Here is a 23,813-nt window from a genome sequence, read left to right as displayed (position 1 = left end):
ACATCACACTTCACTGGGCGTGATCGTGTTTCAAATGTTTCACTTTGTGCGGATCTGGAATGTCAGAGTCCGCCATGTTTCACTTCAACAACAACGACAAAACATCTTTTTCATACGACGTGACGCACCATTAGACCATGATTAAACCAGAACCACACAGATCCAAACAGAACTAAACCGAGACTAAACTAGTACTAAACAAATACTCAACCTGGTATTAACCAACACCAACCATGTTTAAAAGAGGTCTACATCAGGTCACAAAAAGAGGCCTGAAAATACATATTAAGATTCCAAGTTTTATGTGGTTTAACAATCTTAAAACTTATAATTACATGTCACATTTCCAACCAGGAAATATAAAGTTTATTTTAAGGAAGCACTCTGTAAACAAGGACTGAAGCTCGTTCAATTCTGCAAGTTATTGTCTAAAAAATATGACTTTTATTTTCTGAATTCATGTTTGAAGTGAAAAACGTGTCTCTTGTTTGTAAATTGTCTCTGTTTTTAGATTTAATTTTGAGTATTGTGTATGTAGGACACAGGATAAACCATTGTTCCATTATTTTATATATTAAGCACAAGAAATACTCACTGCGTCAGCGTCGTCTCTGAACACGTCTGTTACTTTCACTTTCTACAGTCACGTGACGATCTGAACCACGCCTGTGTGACTGAGGTGCAGTGTCACTGAGCTCCAGCAGAGGGCGCCATGTTATTGTCTCTGAATAGATGCAGCAGGAAGACAGAAGGTGCTTCCCTCTGGTAAAAGTATCTGTGATGAAACTAACAAAAAACTAAATTAAAGAAAATTTAAATGAATTGAATTTAGGCCATAGAACTTGTCAAAGGCCAATCTCCTCAGATCTCCAAACCTAAGACCACAGACAGACCAGGTGCCACTGAGGGACCTGTGACAAAAACACTGTTATGTCCTTTGGCAAGACACTTCACTCACATTATCTAGTATGAATGTGGTGTGTGTGTGTGAAGTGTTGGTGTTGGTCGGAGGGACTGATGGTGCAGTTTGGCAGCTTCACTTCAGTCTGAGTGTGGAGTGAATGAAGAATACTCTTGTTGAATGTTCCACAATGCTCCACAGTAAAGCTCGTCTCCATGGGAACATCACCAGACTAACTATGTGTCTATGCCACTGGGGGCAGTAACATCTCTGTAGTGGAACAAAGGTGTAAAAATAAGTTTAAATTTAGTTGACAAAAAATTTACAAACAACAAATTAACAAAAGCTCAAATTAGGGAAATAATTGTTTACAAAAAGTCGAGGCCAAATGAGGAAACTTAACCAAACTGAACAGAACAAAACAAACCCACCAGAAAAAGAAACAGGAGAGTTTAAATAGTGGAGGACTGACTGAAACTGGACACAAGAGAGAGAATTTACACTAAAGGATCAACTAAAACTACAAACTTACAATAAAGCAAATCATTATTATAAACTAGGGAAACTAACAGAGCAAAAACTAAACTAAATAGTGCTCCCCCTCTTGGTTTGGAGAAGGTCTGTGCCAAAGGGCGGCGACTCAAACAAAAAAACAAGTGTAAGTAAATATTTCAGACTTATATGAACTAAAATGTGTGCACCCAAATTAGAAGAAAAAAAAAACGTCTATATAAAGAATTAAATCCAACAATTTTAACTATTTGTATTGTAACCGATTTAATGAAAATGTAAAATGTTAATGAAATGAAATAATACTAACACGGTGGAGCAGCGGCAGAAGTTTCCACCACCATCTCCACAAAGACAAGCCGTGGACTCTCCAAAAACGTACAATACATTAAATTCTCCATGTTTTACGAGCTATTTACGACTTTATCCCATCGTCGTATTAAAGGAACTGCACTTCACAGGCAGAAATATCAGTTTGAAAACATTAGTGATGAGATGGAGAGATGGAGGTCTCAGAAACTATGTTATTAGGTTCTTTTTTCAGACCTGGAGTGTTATTTCATACCTGACAGTTTGGACTGTTCACTAGCGTCTTCCTTGGAGTCACGTGATGTTGTTGTGACGTGTCTGGTCAGTTGATTTAAACAGGTTTTGGCGCCGTCTTCCTACCGGTGGAGGCAGGACGACAGCGCCACCTGCAGTCCCACTTCCTCAGGACTCCTCAAAAAGGAGTGGGAAGAAGAAAACTTATTTAATCCCGCCCCCACTCTTCATAATCTAACACAATGAGCTTCTTTTGCGTTTTTCTGACATTTTGAAGTAAACTATATGAACTATTTACAAGTGTAGACAAAGAGTCACTGTTATAGTTTGGTAGTAGAACGTAAGTGCACCAACAATGTTAAAGTTAAGGAAACAGGCAATGTTAAGAAACAACAAATACAAGTCATGTAATGGACGAAACAAACCAGCAATGGTAAGAAAACAACAAACATAAACCAGCGCTACAGAAGCAGTTTTGTTGTAATATTATGACCCACTCTCCATAAACTGTGACCAATCCATACGTTTATATAACAACTTGAATTTATGGATATTTTGTCGTTGCTTGAGACGTGTATCCAGTCTGTTCCAGAGTTTTACACCACATACACACACACAGAAACTTTTACAAGTAGTTCGTACGTTAGCCAATTTGAAATGTCCATACCCTCTAAAATTATAAGTTCTCTCTCTCATTTTGAACAAGCTTTGAATATGACGTGGTAGTAGATTATTGCGAGCTCTGAATAAAATGACCAGTGTATAATATTGTACAAGTTCAGGAATTTTGAGAAGCTCAGATTGAATAAAAAGATGATGTGTGTGTTCTAAAAAAAAAAAAAACTTTATGGATGATTCACAAAGCTCGTTTCTGTGATATAATCAAAGTGGACATTGGTAAGTGTTCCCCCACACTTCAACACAGTCTGTGAAACAAGGAAGAACCAATGAACAGTAGAATGTGCGAAGGGCATTTTGATCAAGGTCATATTTCACTTTGTTTACTATAGCAACTTCACCTTCAGACTGCAGCAGCTCTTCCACCGGCAGCTGGGAATCTCGGCGATCAAGACCACTCCATACCATCCCCAGACGGGCGGCTTGGTCGAGCGGTTCAACCAGACCCTAAAGAGGATGCCGCAGAAGTTCGTGGCAGATACCGGACGAGACTGGGACCTGTGGCTGCCCTTCCTGCCGAGAGGTTCCTCAGGCGTCCACTGGTTTCTCCCCGTTCGAGTTACTGTATGGCTGAGACGTCCAGGGACCGTTGGGCCTGACTGCGTGGGTGCTGGTTTACTGTAAGTGCTGTAAATATTATAGTAAATACTTCTCTTTTTTTGACTCTACTTCATCATTTCCGTTGTAAATACTGCACTCTGCACATTGGGCTGTGGTGTGAATAAAAACGCACTGAAGTGAAGGTTTTTTTTGATTGAGCCAATGTTTTTTTTACATTTATCTTGGACAAACCCGTGACATTTGGTGGCAGTGGCAGGACCGTTCATGTGTCCCGCGGTCAGTGTTGGGAAGTTTACTTTTAAAATGTAATCCCCTACAGATTACAGATTACACACACCAAAATGTAGTTTGTAACGTAATCCATTAAATTACTTAAAGTGAGTAATGTAATCTGAATACTTTGGATTACTTGATTTGCTGTAGAGAAACAAAGACGAGGAAATCTTCACATAAGAAGTTTTGTCTGATAAAAGAAAATAAAAAGTCCAGACTTTACTGAACCAAATTAAAAATATTATTGATAGAAAACGAAGAAACACGTCCACACAGCAGGATTTAGTCCTGTTAAATCCTGTTTGAGACATAATTTAGACTTAGTTTAGACCTGGTTTAGACCTGGTTTGGACCTGGTTTAGTGTCTGGCAATGCATGGAATTACCGAAAAGAAAAAAAAAAAAAAAAAGAAAAAAAAAAGAGATAAAGCCCAAAATGTGAAAACAGGAAAACACCGCCGTGTAATCCATTTATTTCAACAAAGTAACTGGTAATCCAATTACCACTCATTGAAACAGTAACTGTAACTGAATACTCATCATTTGTACTCTGTTTACATAACTCTGGTACATGTAATCTGTTACTCCACTACACTGCCCACGGTCCAGTACCTCCACAGACTGTTTCCCTGCTACCTGGACTTTGTTTCCCCGCTAGTGCGTTCGAGGTGCACACTCGACGCCTACGCCCTCACACTCTTTGCCTGCAGCAGTGTCCACGCCGTTCTCTGGTTCAAAGGCCAAACCGAGGCACTTCCTGCTCGTGCTCTAAATAGAGCTCAGTGGCGCTACAGGAGGTCACAGGATCTCCGACTCGACCATTGTGTCAATTTGTGTTTTTATTAAATTGAATTGAGCATAACCAGATGAGGGGTTATTAAGTAATTGTTATTATGTTTATTTCCAAGTTGATTTATCAGTAGTTTTGCTTTTGGATCCGGTCAAGCAGTAACGGAGGGAAACAGGGTCAGATTTTTGACATTCAAATGTCTCTTATTCAGAAACTAGAGGAACTATTGAAATAAGTAAAGTATCAGAATGTAGGAAAGAGTTACACTCCAACAGGGTCAAGTTAAACCTGTGAGATTCTTTCAAGTTCAAGACAAAAAAAAAAAAAAAACTCATGTTGGTAACGGAGGGAATGAAATATGCAGCACTTTTTGGTCAATAAATCCAAACAGTGATAACTCTTGGTTCTCACTTCCATATCCTTAACAAACTGATTTGAATATTTGCTTCATATAGTTTTCTACCATATGGTACAAGATTAGGTTGAAAAACCTCTGACTTTTTGACTCATGAGATTTTTTATTAAGAAAGTTCATGGTAACGGAGGGAAAAGTAACGGAGGGAAAATTGTACAAACAAGTAGAAGGTGCAGGATTTTACATCATTTGTCACTTTTTTCTTCTGAAAACTTTAATATTACTTCAAAATGAAAGAAACTATTTCTATAAAATATTTTTATCATTTTAAATACTTTTTTTTTTTTTTTAAATCCTGTCCCTTCATCAACAGTTCAAAGATGGAATAACACAAGATATGATGAAATACATCCATTTATTTACATGATTTTCAGGTCTTTGAAATTTGGGAAATAATTTTTGTTCCATGTTTCATACATGGTCTGTTTAAAACGGATGGAACTTTAGAACCAAAAATGGTCCAGAAAAAAGGTCAACAGTTTCATAAACTAGAGCACATATGTATCTGTTCAATAAATTTTTATATCAGATGAATTAACTTGAATTTTTTGGCCTTGTTGTTTACGTCTGTTTGACCGAGCTCTTATGTTAATTCCTTAAAACCCTATTTTTTGTTAATTGGTTAGCCCAGGGGGAGGGGTTAAGGGGGATATAAGGAGGGAGCTCCAGTCACGTGGGTGCTGGTTACTGTAAGTGCCATTGCTGTAAATATTATTGTAAATACTTCTCTTTTTTTTTTGACTCTACTTCATCATTTCCATTGTAAATACTGCACTCTGCACATTGGGCTGTGGTGTGAATAAAAACGCACTTAAGTGAAGTTTTTTCGACTGAGCCATCATTTCTTTACATTTATTTTGGACGAACCTGTGGCACATGTCAAGACTGACTGGTGTTTAACATAATCACCTTTATTAATTTAACATCATTCTGTGTGATGAGAATGTGCTTTACTAATGAGTGGGTCATAAAAATAGTCCAGTAAGAGCTCGTCTGCCTTTGTTGTTTTGTTGTTTCTTTGAGACACTCAGTTTGCCAAAGTTTACAAGAGAAACAAATTTTGAAAACATGTTTAACTTGACTGACAGTAAATATTCTCAAACACAACACTGAACACCGCACAGTCAGGTCTGTTTTCTTTGGAACGTTTATGTCGTTCCTGAGCAACACCCTGTCATGTAAACTCTGTAACGACAGACCTGCAGCTGTCAGAGCTCGAGTGAGGAATCCAGGTGAACACACACACACACACACACTCACACAGACTCACACACTCACACTTACACACACAGACACAGACACACACACTTCTACAGAGGGAACCACACACAGTGCACGAGCCACAGAACGGTACGGACAGGGGACAGTCCAGTTTGTCTCTAAAGTCTCATTTTCATCGCTAGGGCTGGACATCATTATCCTGATTCATCAGCCGGTTTCACTTGGTGGAAACCGTGTGACCTCGCAGCATTAGGATTCATTCGCTTGACGGTAGGTGAGTACTTTTTTATTTAACCAATCGCTGCTGTTTGGTGGGCAGTGATGCGGTCGCTGTATCGGACCATTGTCGTGAAGAGGAGCTGAGTCTCGATTTACCGTCAATCTCTGTTCCGTCCCTCACCTCTGGTCATGAGCTCTGGTCATGACCGAAAGAACCAGATCGACGATACAAGCGACACAAATGAGTTTCCTCCGCAGGGTGGCTGGGTGCTCCCTTAGAGATAGGGTGAGGAGCTCAGTCACACGGGAGGAGCTCGGAGTAGAGCCGCTGCTCCTCCACATTGAGGGGCCAGTTGAGGCTCGGGCATCTGTTCTGATGTCTCCTGTGCGTCTCCCTCAGGAGGTGTTCATGTCCCACTGGGAGGAGGCCCCGGGGAAGACTCAGGACGCGCAGGAGGGACTATGTCTCTGGGCTGGCCTGGGAACACCTCGGGGTCCTCTCGAAGGAGCTGGAGGGACGTGTCTGGGGTGAAGGAAGTCTGGGAGGCCTTGCTTAGACTGATGCCCCCGTGACCCAGCCCTGGATAAGCGGAAGAAAACAGATGGATGGAAGCTATTTGGACGTACGTATGTAACGCGTCACTAACGGGAATAACTGGTATATTAAGTTTTTCCCAAATCCCGTAGGAAAAAGAACAATAACGTCTTTCCCCTTGATGAAATTCACCAAACATTCTCTGTGTTCCGGCTTTAAATCCTCGATGTCGGGAATCGTTGACAACACAGAATTTTTGACTCTTCGCTGATTGGCTGGTGCCTGAACTCACACTTCTGGGCTTCTTGTAAACCGTCTCGTGCACAGGTGTCAAACATGCGGCCCGGGGGCCAGATCCGGCCCTCCAAGACCTTTAATCTGGCCCTCAGCTGATTTTCTACTAAAATATTTTGATTCTATTTTTTATTAAAATCTTGTTAATTTTCTGTGGTGTTTATCACAGCAGCGTCTCCAGCGTCTCTGTACGTGGCCCCTCCCACCAGAGCAGCACAAATGAAGACTTGTCTCTTTCCAAACGCTCTTAAAGGACGATCGTTTTGACTGTTGACCGTGACACCCTCATCAGAAAAATGTCCAACATGAGAAAAGTGGAGCCAAGTGCAGGATTTTACAACAAAAATGGACTTATTCCTGTTTACAGACAAGTTCATGTTCAAACTTTGTGTTGAAATTGTATTTTTCTTAAAGTTTCAGGTTGTTCATAATATTATAATATTTTGTAAAAGAAAGAGTTAATCAATTAAAAAAGATTTCTGTAATAGATTTGTGTTTCTCTGCACAAATATTTGAACTTATTGTTATTTTTGGGGTTTATATGACATGAGTTTTCTGATCTGAACACTTTGGGATCAAAGTCGGTTGGATACGACCCCCGGAACAAAGCTCCTGGTCTAGTGTATTCTGATTCATTAAGAAGTTGCTGATACGATACATTCCTCGATATAGTGATATACGATATAATTCAAATCGATTCGATATGGTTCAATAAAAAATAAAGGCAAAATCATGTCTGTGATACTAAAATTACTTGTTAAACCACTTCTTGTGCAAAGTGAACATGAAACACGCATATTTTTATCATCAAAAACATGTTAAATGTATCAAACAAGTTTCCTTCCTCTGAACAAGCAACAAAACTGTTGCTGCTGCAACTAAATAATTCAGTAAAATAAACCAAAAAATACTCTTGGTAAAAGACCGATACAGCAGCCCACGATATCGATACTGTATTATCACATTAAACGGTACGATATATCGATATTTATTATTTTTTCACACCCCTTTTCATCGCTGAGCTGCTTCTGCCTCGTCCCTCTCACAGTTATTTAAAGCTGAGTCTGTTATCGACATGTGGCTGTTGGAATGACGTGGTCCTCGCCAACATGGCCGCCCATCTGTCACGCCGACATCTTTAGACTGTCAGCGCGGTCACGTGGGCAGTCACATGACCCAGAGGAGGATGAGTAAGGCCAAACCCTCAGGACTGAGTGTGTAATACAGAGCTGACAGTGTGGATGTGTTTGGTCACTGTTATCACCACATCACACAGAGAGATGTCTGTGTCTGTGCGTCTGGTCAAGCAGTAACGGAGGGAAACAGGGTCAGATTTTTGACATTCAAATGTCTCTTATTCAGAAACTAGAGGAACTATTGAAATAAGTAAAGTATCAGAATGTAGGAAAGAGTTACACTCCAACAGGGTCAAGTTAAACCTGTGAGATTCTTTCAAGTTCAAGACAAAAAATTAAAAAACTCATGTCGGTAACGGAGGGAATGAAATATGCAGCACTTTTTGGTCAATAAATCCAAACAGTGATAACTCTTGGTTCTCACTTACATATCCTTAACAAACTGGTTTGAATATTTGCTTCATATAGTTTTCTACCATATGGTACAAGATTAGGTTGAAAAACCTCTTACTTTTTGACATGAGATTTTTTAAAGGTCATGGTAACGGAGGGAAAAGTAACGGAGGGAAAAATTGTACAAACAAGTAGAAGGTGCAGGATTTTACATCATTTGTCAACTTTTTTCTTCCTAATACTTTAATATTACTTCAAAATGAAAGAAACTATTTCTATAAAATATGTCAGTCCTTCCAAGAACATTTTTATCATTTTAAATACTTTTTTTTTTTTTTTTTTTTTTTAAATCAGTATGTACCTTCATCAACAGTTCAAAGATGGAATAACACAAGATATGATAGTGGGGCGGCAGTAGCTCAGTTGGTAGAGCATTTTGCCCGCTGATCTGAAGTTTGGTGGTTCAAATCTAGTTCCCGACATAAAAAAAAAAAAAAAACATCACAGGTTGAGTGGTCAGATCCACTGACCCACAGGTTGGTGTGATTCCAGCTCCCACAGATGAATGCTGTTGTTGTGTCCTTGGGCAAGACACTTAACCCACCTTGCCCACAGTGTCTGCGTACACTGGTGTGTGAATGTGTGAGTGGTTCCTTGTTGTAAAGCGCTTTGAGCCTTGAAGGTGGAAAAGTGCTATAGAAAAATGTGACCATTTACCGATGAAATACATCCATTTATTTACATGATTTTCAGGTCTTTGAAATTTGGGAAATAATTTTTGTTCCATGTTTCATACATGGTCTGTTTAAAACATATGGAACTTTAGAACCAAAAATGGTACAGAAAAAAGGTCAACAGTTTGATAAACTAGAGCACATATGTATCTGTTCAATACATTTTTATATCAGACGCATTAACTTGAATTTATGGCCTTGTTGTTTACTTCTGTTTGACTGGGCCCCTGTGTCTCTGTGGAGGTGTGTGATCATCTTTATTTAGGAAAATACACAGACAACTAAACAGAATTTACACAACTGTAACTAAAACATATCAAGAATGAAGTACAGGTCTGTACTTGTACTGTGGTGGTGTAATAAAAATGAAGTTAAAATGTGTAGTACGTGACCAAAGCCTGATCCTGTCACATCTCAGAAGCTCAGCAGGGTTTGGTTAGAACTTGGATGGGAGACCACTGGGAAAATCATTAGCCACAGGGGGGCGCCAGTTGTAAAAACTCGTTGTGTCCTTGGGCAAGACACTTCACCCACATTGCCTAGTATGAAAGTGGTGTGTGTGTGAGTGATGGTGGTGGTCCAAGGGCATTGGCATGGCAGCAGCTGTCGGTGTGCCCCAGGGCAGCTGTGGCTACAATAGTAGTTTACCATCACCAACTATAGAGTGAATGAATAATGAATCTATAAATGCCCTGTAAAGCGTCTTTGTGACATATGTCTGTGAGAAGTGCTATAGAAATGAAAAAACTTACTTATTTACTTACTTGTGTCCTTAGTAGGGATGTAACAATAACCGAAATATTGTGATATCGTATCGTCAAAGTTCTCACAATAATATCGCAGACCATCACAATAGATTGAAATACAAGTCTCTTTATTTAAACGAAGATTTCTGGTGCAGCAACAGCTAAAAAAAACACAGAGGGAACTACATAGACCATGATCCTTTGCTCCATTTCAGTGCAGACGACAAGAAGAAATAACAGTTCTAACACTTTTAAGTCTTTGGATTAAGTCTTGTCAAGGCATTTTAAGACGAAAAAGAAGAATATTCACAGTTTTGTTCGCAGCCTCCACAAAATATCGCAATAAACATCGTACCGTGAGATGTATATTGTGAAAATATCGAACAGAGAGATTTAGATATGATTATATCCCTAATCGTGAACCTCCCCAACATATCGTGAATTTTCCCACAATATCGCAATAAATATCGTATCGTGAGTTTCATACCGTGACGATATCTCGTTCCAGCTCGCCCTTTTGTTCGGTTGTTTTTTGGTTGTCTCATTTTTCGTTGCCTTTGTGAATTGATTTCGTTGAGACACCTTGTTTACAACTTTAATTAGGTTTTTGTTGTGTTGTACTTAGTTAATGCTCCTCAGTTTAGTAGTTTATTTTAGTTTAAATCCTTTTATTTCACTACTACTTTTCTTTGTTGTTTTTTTTTCCTTACACACAATTTTTAGTTAAACCTTTAACATCTTGTTGTTGTTTTTTTTATTGTTACTTCCCTTCTCTCTTAGCAAAGGGAACGTAACAAATATACCTGTGACCGAAATAAAATAATCAATCAATAATTAATCAATAATCCCAATCTGTGTGGGTCATGTCATTCTGTTATTGATTTAAGCAAGGATCTACATATCATAGTAATAAATAAATAAATGTATTGTGTTACTAAAAAAAAAAAAAAAGGATCTACATATAGTAATAAATAAATAAATGAATAAATGTATTGTGTTACTAAAAAAAAAGGATCTACATATAATAATAAATAATAAAATAAATAAATGCATTGTTACTAAAAAAAAAAAAAAAGATCTACATATCATAGTAATAAATAAATAAATACATGAATAAATGTATTGTGTTACTAAAAAAAAAAAGCAAAAAAAAAAAAAAAGCAAATCAAGTAATCCACAGTATTCAGATTACATTACTCACTTTAAGTAATTTAATGGATTACGTTACAAACTACATTTTGGGGTATGTAATCTGTAATCTGTAGGGGATTACATTTTAAAAGTAAACTTCCCAACACTGGACAGGAGTGAGTTGAAGATTTGTTTTTTTTCAGTATCTCTCTGTATAAAGTCAGATTAAACTCATGATTCAAACGTTAAATTTGTCTTTAGATACATTTTCTTTGTCCTTTTCTCTGCGTAAATAGTAGTTTTTGCATGAGCTCCCCCTGCAGGTGAAGTCTTGTGAGTGCAGTTTGACTCAGAGATACAGAAGAGATTAGAGCTTTTGCCAGGCCTCGTTTTACTCGAGTAATCAGCAGATCGTGTCTTTAGGCCAGTAAGAATTTCATGTAAATAACATCGTATTTTGACCAAAAGCCGTGACTCACCCGTGACAGAGGCAGAGCAGAAGAGTCATGTGTTTGTTTTTTCTGGGGCTGAAACGACTCTGCACGTTAGACTCTTTAATCCACAATAAGCCGATCGTGATGAACTTATTGATTTTAACAGATCAATACAGCAATATGTGGAAAAATCATGTTTTTTAAAGATACAAATATGAGATTTAACCCTGCAATAAAAGCGTCTCTTTGAGTCCCTCTGGAGCCTGGGGACTGTGTCCCCTCGAGGTTTAAGATTCTCTCAAGATGTTTGTTTTTAATATAATGTGTGTGACAATCCTGGTTTAGTCCTGGTTCAGTCCTGGTTCAGTCCTGGTTTAGTCCTGGTTTCAGTTCTGGTTTAGTTCTGGTTTAGTCCTGGTTCAGTCCTGGTTTAGTCCTGGTTTAGTCCTGGTTTAGTTCTGGTTTAGTTCTGGTTTAGTCCTGGTTTAGTCCTGGTTCAGTTCTGGTTTAGTCCTGGTTCAGTCCTGGTTCAGTCCTGGTTCAGTCCTTTAGTCCTGGTTTAGTCCTGGTTCAGTCCTGGTTTAGTCCTGGTTTAGTCCTGGTTCAGTCCTGGTTTAGTTCTGGTTCAGTCCTGGTTTAGTTTTAGTCCTGGTTTAGTCCTGGTTTAGTCTGGTTCTGGTTTAGTCCTGGTTTAGACCTGGTTTAGATCTGGTTTAGTCCTGGTTTAGTCCTGGTTTAGTTTTAGACCTGGTTTAGTCCTGGTTTAGTCCTGGTTTAGTCCTGGTTTAGTTCTGGTTTAGTTTTAGTCCTGGTTTAGTTCTGGTTCAGTTCTGGTTTAGTCCTGGTTTAGTCCTGGTTTAGACCTGGTTTAGACCTGGTTTAGTCCTGGTTTAGACCTGGTTTAGACCTGGTGTAGTCCTGGTTTAGTTCTGCTTTAGTCCTGGTTTAGTTCTGGTTCAGTTCTGGTTTAGTCCTGGTTTAGTCCTGGTTTAGACCTGGTTTAGTCCTGGTTTAGTTCTGGTTTAGTCCTGGTTTAGTTCTGGTTCAGTTCTGGTTTAGTCCTGGTTTAGACCTGGTTTAGTTCTGGTTTAGATCTGGTTTAGTCCTGGTTTAGTCCTGGTTTAGACCTGGTTTAGTTCTGGTTTAGATCTGGTTTAGTCCTGGTTTAGTCCTAGTTTAGACCTGGGTTAGACCTGGTTCAGTTCTGGTTTAGTCTTGGTTCAATCTGTTATCCTTTTTTTTTTTTTTTTTCCATTTTTCCATTTTAACACAAAATCAAAAACTGAAAAAAATAAAATAAAATTCATTTTGTTTTTGGAGACAAATAATGAAGAAAATCGTTGTTTTTTCATTTTCTTATTTTTGTTTTTATTTTGAAAAAGGTCTCGGACTCTGGTAAACTATAATAAACCATAAATAGAAATGTGTTTCACAGTGTAGGTCAGTGTTTTTTATTTGCTTTGTCCCAAATAAACTAAACTAAAAGAATATTTTAACGTCTAATTACGTAACGTCGTCTGCGTCAAACCTCCGTCAAACTCTTCAGAGAGAAACTTTCTGTTCTCGTTATAAATGATACAGACGTCTGAGACAGCGATTATGGGCCTAATATTCTCCCGTTTGAAATATGAGCGCGTTTATGGGGCCTGGCGCTCCTGCCGCTCCTGCCGCTCCTGCCGCAGTCTGAGCACCTGCCTTCTTTATGGAGCCTCTTCACTTCATTTGGCAAACGGCACTTTGGGGCGTTTTATTTGTTTATGGTCAAATATAAAAAGCAGTTATTAGAAATGAGCTGAAATATGTGGCCTCCATTATGGAACAACGCAATCATAACAACGCCATAAATATCCTCGGAGGGAGAGCGAAATCCAATAGCTGTCGGTAAAACACGGCGCCTGACGGATCAGCTGCGCCGCACACTGCAAAAAGAAAAAAAAAAAAAAACTACAGCTGAGTGGTGAAAGCAGATTAAAGACGGCGTATTAAGCGAAATCTATTTTTCTTTGGCGCTTTCTACCACGTTTTAACACTTTTCCCTCGTCAAAAACACGTCTGAAGAGGTTTTTAGAGTCATCCACGCGTGTCTGAGTCATCTAGCGATCTGTCCTTGTCCCTAAACCTTCCAAACTGTTAACTTTTCTGCCCACAACTCTACAACAATTCTCCATAAATGTACAAAAATATGATACAAAACGGTGCACGGCGACTTGATTTGGGACTGTGTCGTGACAGCGCTCTGAAGGGGGAGTGACTTAGCGCAGAGAGCAAAGGGAGAGGGAACTCACACCGGAAAAAAAAAAACATCATCTAGACCAGCGGTGTCAAACTCATTTTGTTCCGGGGGTCGTGTCCAACCGATTTTGATCCCAAAGTGTCCGGATCAGAAAACTCATGTCATATAAACCCCAAAATAACAATAAGTTCAAATATTTGTGCAGAGAAACACAAATCTATTACAAAACTCTTTTTTAATTGATGAACTGTTTCTTTTACAAAATATTATAATATTATGAACAACCTGAAACTTTAAGAAAAATACAATTTCAACACAATATTTTAACTTGTTTGCAAATAGAAATAAGTCCATTTTTGTTGTAAAATCCTGCACTCGGCTCCACTTTTCTCATGTTGGACATTTTTCTGATGAGGGTGTCACGGTCAACAGTCAAAACGATCGTCCTTTAAGAGCGTTTGGAAAGAGACAAGTCTTCATTTGTGCTGCTCTGGTGGGAGGGGCCACGTACAGATATAATATAATTAAAATATTTTAGTAGAAAATCAGCCGAGGGCCACATTAAAAGTCTTGGAGGGCCGGATCTGGCCCCCGGGCCGCATGTTTGACACCCGTGTTTTAGAGTCATCCACGCGTGTCTGAGTCATCTAGCGATCTCTCCCGGTCCCTATTCAAACCTTCCAAACCGTTAACAGTGACAATCTGTACGAGGCTCCGCCCACAGCTCTACGACAATTCTCCATAAATATACAAAAATATGATACAAAACTGTGCACAGCGACTTGATTTGGGACTGTGTTGTGACAGCGCTCTGAAGGGGGAGTGACTTAGGGCAGAGAGCAAAGGGAGAGGGAACGCCAAAACGTCCAGAAAATGAAAGTTAAAAAGATGTTAACACGTGGTTCTGGGTGAATATAACATTTTCAAAACAGTAAAAGAAACTTTGTGATCTAAATATGTGTTGTGTTGCATTTAAAACACACTGTCTTTGTTTTGTGTCGTTCTTTTTAGTTTTAGTTTTTTTTTTTTTTACTTATTTTATCCATTTTCGTTCCACATTGGGGAAATCGCAGTTTCAACAGCAAAGTACAAGGTCATCTATTTTTATCTAAAATATTACAATAAATAGAATATAAAATGCAATAAAATACAGTGATACGAGCTTTTTAAAACTTGAAATCGCAATGTTACTAAATGTAAAACAATAAAAAGACACTTAACATTTCCCACAATGCACCATGAAAAGTGGTCAGTCCAGGTTAAGACTGAGGCTCTATTGTCCCTGTAGAGGAATTTATCCTCTGCATTTGACCGATACAGAATAAAAGGCAAATAACTTGATTAGTCTGATTCATGAGCCGGTTTGATTTCGTAGAAACCGTGTGACCTCGCAGCTTTAGGGTTCGTTCGCTCGACGGTTGGCGGGTACTTTTTTTATTTAACCAGTCGCTGTTGTTTGGTCGTGACGTTTGTAATTCGCCAAATCCTGTAGGAAGAAGAACAATAACGTCTTTCCCCGAGATCAAATTCACCAAACATTCTCTGTATTTCGGCTTTAAATCCTCAATCTGGGGAATCGTCGCCAACACAGAATGTCTGTCTTCGTCTACATCCATCTCGACGCTTTGTTTACTGTTGTGCTGAAACACAAAGGCTGCGTTCACACTGCACCTGAAGTGACCCAAATCCGATTTTTTGGCCTCTATGTTCCTGTATCCGATCTTTTAATGACAGACTGAACCACACAGATCAGATTTTTTCAACCCAGGACACTTGGAGCTGTGCTCCTGAAACTGATACATATCTGATCTTTAACATGTGACTTCAGTGTGAACGGTCAAAGTGCATTCATCCACCTACATGTTATCAACAAGACACAAACGTCACTATTCTGCGCTGAAGTAGGAGAAAATTGTTAATGAACTGTTAAAGACTCTTGGCTCCGTCTCCACATCCACACGTTCCTTTCAACGGACTGAACCACAAAACACCACGACCAAAAACCTCGTCCTTCTCCTTCTCAATCTCCTCCTTAAAACAAGTCAGTTGTTCATGTTCTGGCTCCGGTACGAGAGGAACTTTAAAATCTCCAGGTGCTCGATGCTGCGTCCATGTTTGGACAACTTCTGTAAACACAGAGACGCTCGCTGAGGTTGACCTCGTCGTGTCTCCAGTGTCACATGTGGGACACTTTTGGACCGTTTAATGTTCACACTGGAGTCACATACAAGTCACATTTAACTGGAAATGTGAACGACTTCGAAAAAACATCGGATTTCACAAAAAAAATCGGAATTGAGCGTTAAGCCCTGCAGTCTGAACGTAGCCAAAAGGTACACAGCTCACAGCTGATTGGCTGGTGCACTGTCTACAACCTCCGGGGTTCTTGCAAACCGTCTAGTGCAGGTGTCTCCAACCCTTCTCCTTCAGTGAGCTACTTAACAAACAAAATGAAAATGCCGGAGAGGAGCTAGTTTTAACAGTCACAAGAAATTGATGAGATTGGAGGAGCCATGGCTTTAGATGGGGAACAGTTAGATGCCTATAAAACATAAACTAGTTTACATGTACAATAGTAATAGGGATTTAATCAATCAAATTGACTTATTCAGCACTATTCATGTAGTTAATGTGATTAAGTGAGATTCAGGAGCAGGACCAGGCCTCAGCCGCCCTCTCCTCTCACCAGCGAACCACAACTCACCTCCACTACACCTCCAATTTCCCAGAAGCCTGTATGTAGCAGCCTTTCCCATCATCCCAGTTTGTCTCGGCGAACTCGACCCCGCCTCCCATCACCTATTTTGTCTTTCAGTCATTAGACCAGGGGGGTCCCGCTCCGGCTGAGCCAACTGAAGACTGAGACGGAGCCTCCACCCAGAGTCTCAACCAGCCGTCTCCGCCTCGGTTCGTACATTATCAATAAACTTCTTCGCACTATGTCGTTGTTGGCGTGGTCCGAGCTAGTGAATTATAATTTAGGGATCTCTTGGTGAGCTACTTGGAATGGAGTGGAGAGCTACTGGTCGCTCCCAAGTCTCCTTGGGAAGACTCCTGGTCTAGTGTGTTCCACAGAGTTGGGAAGTTGCACACTGTGACTTGGTCAGATTTGAGTCTCTATTTTTAGAACTTGAGGCTTGACTTGATAAAATGGACTTGGGACTTGACTTAGACTTGAAGGTCAGTGTCTTTTTTCTACTCTGACTGTAATGACTCACACTGAGATCTTGTCCAGACATTTAAAGAGCACATACTCTATAAAAACTCATGTATAAATATATTATATATTTGATTCATATATACATCATATATATATATGATTTTTTTAAAGTACAATTTATCTTAAAAATTATATAAATTGCAAAAATCTTGGTACTTCGGTTTAAGTTAAAGACTTGAAATGACTTGAAGCTCAAAGCAGAAGCTCAAAACAACTTGGACTTGACTTGGATTTATGGGCCAGTGACTCGAGACTCGACTTGGACTTGTTTGTGTTTGACTTGGGACTTGACTCGGACTTGAGACTTACTTGAGACTTGCAAAACAACGACTTGGTCCCACCTCTAGTGTTCTGATTCCTGACCTCGTCGCTGGAGAGAAATGAAATTGAGCGGAGACACTAGGTGGCGCCAGACTGGAAACACGACTTGCAGACTTGTTCAGTAAAATATCAGAGGTTTTTATTTTTTTTTTTGCAGTGGAGCCAGACGCGATGTTCTGGGATGATCACGTTCATCATTTAAAGCCGTCGCGTTATGAGAAATCAATACAGGGTCATAAGCAGAGCGCAGACATGTGTGTTCTATGGATTTTCTGATAAATATTTAGCCGCAGCTCTAACGCCGAGGACATTTACGCTCAAGAGTGCGGACGAGACATGAGTCCACAGTCGATACGTGACGACGGATGAAGGGTTTGGGTTAAAAGAAGAGCAGATACTGAATGTTCAGACGGTGCAGAGGAGGACTGGAGGAAAACCAAACAGAAGATTTAATCATAATAATCCACGTTTGGAGGTAGTGCGAGGTTTTATTGACGTGGAGCAGATTTGACCGAACCAAGGCTCCAACCATCAGCCTCCTGACGACCACAAGCACCGTGAAGAGACGGAGACGAGGTTTGAGAAGAGGAGAAGGTCAGAGGAACAGAGAAGAAGGATCAGAAGAACAGAGAAGGTCAGAGGAACAGAGGACAGGGTCAGAGGAGCAGAAGGTCAGAGGAAAGGGTCAGAGGAACAGAGAAGGTCAAAGGAGCAGAGGAGAGGGTCAGAAGAGCAGAGGAGAAGGTCAGAAGAACAGAGGAGAAGGTCAGAGGAACAGAAGGTCAGAGGAGAGGGTCAGAGAAGAGGATCAGAGGAACAGAGAAGGTCAGAGGAGCAGAGGAGAGGGTCAGAGGAGAGAAGGTCAGAGGAAGCAGAGAGAGGGTCAGAAGAGAAGGTCAGAGGAGCAGGAGAGGGTCAGAGGAGCAGAAGGTCAGAGGAGAGGGTCAGAGATGAGGGTCAGAGGAGCAGGAGAGGGTCAGAGGAACAGAGAAAGTCAGAGGAGCAGAGGAGAGGGTCAGAAGAACAGAGGAGAAGGTCAGAGGAGCCAAGGAGAAGGTCAGAAGAACAGAGAAGAGGGTCAGAAGAGAAGGTCAGAGGAGCAGAAGGTCAGAGGAGAGGATCAGAGGAGCAGAGGAGAAGGTCAGAGGAGAAGGTCAGAGGGCATCATCATCATCTCTCCTTGCCTCAGCGAGAGCTCGGAGCATAAACCCCGTGACCGTGTTCGTTCTGGAGTCTGAGCCGATAATAAACCAGCAGGACGCTCCACCTCTAACGACTCCTTCAACCCGAGCCGCAGCCGAGCCGACCGCCCGACACAGACGCCGTTCCTCGCCGGCGGGGGGCCAATCACCTCCGAGCGCCGCGGGAGCCCGAGGAGCCCGAAGACGCTTTATTTAATGACACAGAAAATCTCAGCAGAAGTGATCAGGGCTCGGCGACGATGTCGTTAATGACAAACAGCAGCTGCTTCTGGGTCCACGGGGTAAAGTCTGACGCCGGAACATTTGGTCATTTAACTGTGTCAGTAGGTGGTGCCAACGTCGCTCCAACGTGTGATCGGTTTAAAAATGAATGAAGAACGACGACAATATAGAGTTTTATCAAAGGATCTGTGCATAATCTGCTCCTCTGACCTTCTCCTCTACTCCTCTGACCTTCTTCTCTGCTCCTCTGATCTCTCCTCTGCTCCTCTGACGTTCTCCTCTGCATCTTCTTTGCTCCTCTGATGCTCTCCACTGCATCTTCTGCTCCTCTAACCTTCTCTTCTTTGCTCCTTTGACCCTCTCTTCTGCATCTTCTGTTCCTCTGACCTTCTTCTCTGCTCCTCTGACCTTCTCCTCTGCTCCTCTGACCTTCTCCACTGCATCTTCTGCTCCTCTGACCTTCTTTGCTCCTCTAACCTTCTTCTTTGCTCCTCTGACCTTCTCCACTGCTCCTCTGACCTTCTCCTCTGCATCTTCTGCTCCTCTAACCTTCTCCTCTGCTCCTCTGACCTTCTTCTCTGCTCCTCTGATCTTCTCCACTGCATTTTCTGCTCCTCTGACGTTCTCCACTGCATCTTCTGCTCCTCTAACCCTCTCTTCTGCTCCTCTGACCTTCGTCTCTGCTCCTCTGACGTTCTCCTCTGCTCCTCTGACCCTCTCTTCTGCATCTTCTGCTCCTCTAACCTTCTCCTCTGCTCCTCTGACCTTCTTCTCTGCTCCTCTGATCTTCTCCACTGCATTTTCTGCTCCTCTGACCTTCTTTGCTCCTCTGACCTTCTTCTTTGCTCCTCTAACCTTCTTCTTTGCTCCTCTGACCCTCTCTTCTACATCTTCTGTTCCTCTGACCCTCTCTTCTACATCTTCTGTTCCTCTGACCCTCTCTTCTGCTCTTCTGTCATGAAGTGGTAGTTTTTTTTTGTTTTGTTTTTGTTTTTAATGATCAGCTCCTTTTACCTTTAGTTCAGTAAAGATCGGCAGTTCTTACTGTCCTCGTCCGTCTGTGCCGTCGCTCCCGTCGCCTCAGATCAGCCGACACCAACCTCCTCACTCCCCTCGTCAGGACAAAGCGCCGGACCCTGTGGGACTGAGCCTTCGTCGCTCCGGAACTCACTCCCGCGATCCGTCAGGAGCTCGGACTCACCGCAGCCAATCAGATCTACTAAAAACTCCCCCCAGGATTTCCCCCGTTTTTTACAGTGTCACTTTTTATTTGTTTGTGAAGCGTCTTAGAGCGTCCAAAAAAGAAAGTATTATTATTATTATTATTATTATTATTATTATTATTATTATTATTAGTCGTGCTCTTTTCTGCCGCCGATGCATCACGTGACCATTTTTCACGAATCAGAGGGAGACGACCTGAAGCGGAGCCGGAGCCAACGGTTCAAAAGCTGAAGGATCAATGAGCTGAGAAAGAGTTTAGGATCTAAAAATAGGTTAAAAAAAAAGTCGCCACGAAAATCCGGCATTTTTGAAAACTGTAAGTCCCTGTCAGCTCCTGTCAATTTATGGTCAGTCTTTCTCAGTCTATGGTCAGCCCCTGTCAGTCCCCTGTCAGTCTATGGTCAGTCCCTGTCAGCCCCTGTCAGCTCCTGTCAGTCTATGGTCAGTCCCTGTCAGCCCTGTCAGCTCCTGTCAGTCTATGGTCAGTCCCTGTCAGCCCCTGTCAGTCTATGGTCAGTCCCTGTCAGCCCCTGTCAGCTCCTGTCAGTCTATGGTCAGTCCCTGTCAGCCCCTGTCAGTCTATGGTCAGTCCCTGTCAGCTCCTGTCAGTCTATGGTCAGCCCCTGTCAGCCCCCTGTCAGTCCCTGTCAGTCTATGGTCAGTCCCTGTCAGCCCCTGTCAGCTCCTGTCAGTCTATGGTCAGTCCCTGTCAGCCCCTGTCAGCTCCTGTCAGTCTATGGTCAGTCCCTGTCAGCCCTGTCAGTCCTATGGTCAGTCAGGTCCCTGTCAGCCCCTGTCAGTCTATGGTCAGTCCTGTCAGCTCCCTGTCAGTCTATGGTCAGTCCCTGTCAGCCCCTGTCAGTCCCTGTCAGTCTATGGTCAGCCCCTGTCAGTCCCTGTCAGCCCCTGTCAGCTCCTGTCAGTCTATGGTCAGCCCCTGTCAGCCCTGTCAGTCTATGGTCAGCCTGTCAGTCTAGGTCAGTCCTGTCAGCCCCTGTCAGTCTATGGTCAGTCCCTGTCAGTCCCCTGTCAGTCTATGGTCAGTCCCTGTCAGCCCTGTCCTGTCAGTCTATGGTCAGTTCCCTGTCAGCCCTGTCAGTCCCCTGTCAGTCTATGGTCAGTCCCTGTCAGCCCCTGTCAGTCCCTGTCAGTCTATGGTCAGTCCCTGTAAGTCCCTGTCAGCCCCTGTCAGCCCCTGTCAGTCTATGGTCAGTCCCTGTCAGTCCCTGTCAGCCCCTGTCAGCTCCTGTCAGTCTATGGTCAGCCCCTGTCAGTCTATGGTCAGCCCCTGTCAGCCCCTGTCAGTCTATGGTCAGCCCCTGTCAGTCCCTGTCAGCCCCTGTCAGCCCCTGTCAGTCCCTGTCAGCCCCTGTCAGTCCCTGTCAGTCGAACTCCTGCAGTTTACTTTGTCTTTACTTTATGAGTAAAATCCTTTCTGGGCAGGAGGGTTTTTTCCGCTGAAGTTCCAGCGAGCGTCTCAAGCAGCAACACCTCCAGGTATTTGAACAGATCCATGAGGTGTGTGGACTTTAAAAACACAGTGGAGCACTTCCTGTATTACCACTAACTACTTTAGAACAGATCAAAAAAAAAAAAAAGGTGTAATATTTCATGAGTTTGTTGGACCCACGTGAGTCCAGATCCACATTCACAGTCGGTGTCCACAGGCCGAAACTGGAGGAACCCACAGAGACGCAGGGAGAACAGGCAAACTCCACGGACCCCGACGGGACTGGAGAATCAAATGAGACGTTCTGTCGCAGGAGACCGATGTGAATTCAGCGTGGAAACTGTTTGTGCAGGTTTAAGACGACGGAAGAGGCCTTCAGCTGATGAGATTCACAGGGGTCCGGTTCAGTCTGAGCACCTAAACATCACATTACACCCTCCATTAGCCACGGAGGAGCCTCGAGCTGCAGGCCTCCGCTTTCTCATCGCAACTTTCTCAAGAATTTAAAGCACGATAAAGAATTTGTCCCACGAGAGGAATAAACGCTAATTCTTCCCACGTTTCCAACCGCTTCGGCTTGTTTCGGGGTCTTTTATGTTACATCACGAAGTCGATTTCATTACGACGTCCGACCACGCCTCACGATCTGCACGACTTCTCCAGACGCACGGGAGGACGGGAGGGCATCTGACGCACACGGAGATATAGAACGCTGCTACACTGCAAATTTCTCTGATTTGGACAAGGTTTTAAAATTTATCAGGTTATTCATTTAGTTTTCAGATTTATTACAGTATTTTTCAGACTATAAGGTGCAGTATCAAAAATGTTGGATTCTCTCGTCTATTTTCATACATAAGTTGCACCGGTTTGTAAGGAGCATTAAACGAAACAAACGGACGACAATCCCTGTGTCATTCGTTCATTCGTTTTTCAAAATAAAACCAAAAGTAAGAAAACAAAAACAAAAAAAAACTGTTTTCTTCGTTATTTGTCTCCAAAACCAAAATGAAAAAACGGGTAATGATTCGTTTTTTCAGTTTTCGATTTTGTGTGTTTAAATGAAAAATGGAAAAAACGGATAACGGCCGTTTATGTGACTCCCGTGACTGCGATGTCGGACTTTTGCACTGCATACGGACTGAACCAGGACTGATCCAGGTCCGGGACCAGACCGGGACCAGATGAGGACCAGAGCGGGACCAGATGAGGACCAGAGCGGGACCAGATGAGGACCAGACCGGGACCAGACCGGGACCAGGCCGGGACCAGGCCGGGACCAGATGAGGACCAGATCGGTCTCTGAGTTTTGACTCCGAGCCTCCGCGGGGTCCGTCCATCAGCTTCGAGCTCTGGCCCTGCTGTGGGCTCTGAACCTCGGGTGTGGTCCCGGCCTGGTCTCGGTCTCAGTTTCAGTCTCAGTGCCGGTCTGGTCTCGGTCTGTTTTAGACCTGTTTTAGTCCTGGTTTAGTCCTGGTTTTAAACCTGTTTTAGACCTGGATTAGATCTAGTTTAGTCCTGGTTTAGACCTGGTTTTAGTCCTGGTTTAGATCTAGTTTAGATCTAGTTTAGATCTCGTTTAGACCTGGTTTAGGCCTGGTTTTAGACCTGGTTTAGAACTAATTTAGACCTGGTTTAGTCCTGGTTTAGATCCAGTTTAGACCTGGTTTTAGTCCTGGTTTAGATCTAGTTTAGACCTGTTTTAGTCCTGGTTTAGATCTAGTTTAGACCTGGTTTAGTCCTGGTTTAGATCTAGTTTAGACCTGTTTTAGTCCTGGTTTAGATCTAGTTTAGACCTGGTTTAGTCTTGGTTTAGATCTAGTTTAGTCCTGGTTTAGATCTAGTTTAGACCTGATTTAGTCCTGGTTTAGATCTAGTTTAGACCTGGTTTTAGTCCTGGTTTAGATCTAGTTTAGACCTGGTTTAGTCCTGGTTTAGATCTAGTTTAGACCTGGTTTAGTCCTGGTTTAGATCCAGTTTAGACCTGGTTTTAGTCCTGGTTTAGATCTAGTTTAGACCTGGTTCAGTTTCCAGGGTGGTGGGGGGTTTAGCCCAAAATGTGAAAACAGGAACATATCTCTGTGTAATCCATTTATTCCAACAAAGTAACTGTAATCCAATTACCACTCACTGAAACAGTAACTGTAACTAAATACTGTTACTCATAATTTGTACTCTGATTACTCCGGTACATGTAATCTGTTACTCCCCGACACGTGTTATAGTTTTAAGAAATAGTTTGAATGTTTTGGCAGTCGTCACTGTGGCGACTGTAGTGACGGGTGTGATCCTCCAAACATCAGGACGGAGTTAAAAGTATTTGTGTATTTGTACTTTGTTGAGTAACTGATCCGTGAGACATGTGTTTGTGTTCAGAGGAGGGAGGGAGGTGTGAGCGGGAACAGCCTCTCGTGACGCTGCACAGACC

Source organism: Boleophthalmus pectinirostris, unplaced genomic scaffold, assembly GCF_026225935.1.
Source record: "Boleophthalmus pectinirostris isolate CB_2022bp ecotype Guang Dong unplaced genomic scaffold, ASM2622593v1 HiC_scaffold_16, whole genome shotgun sequence".
Lineage (NCBI taxonomy): Eukaryota > Metazoa > Chordata > Actinopteri > Gobiiformes > Gobiidae > Boleophthalmus > Boleophthalmus pectinirostris.
Note: the sequence above shows the minus strand (reverse complement) of the source record.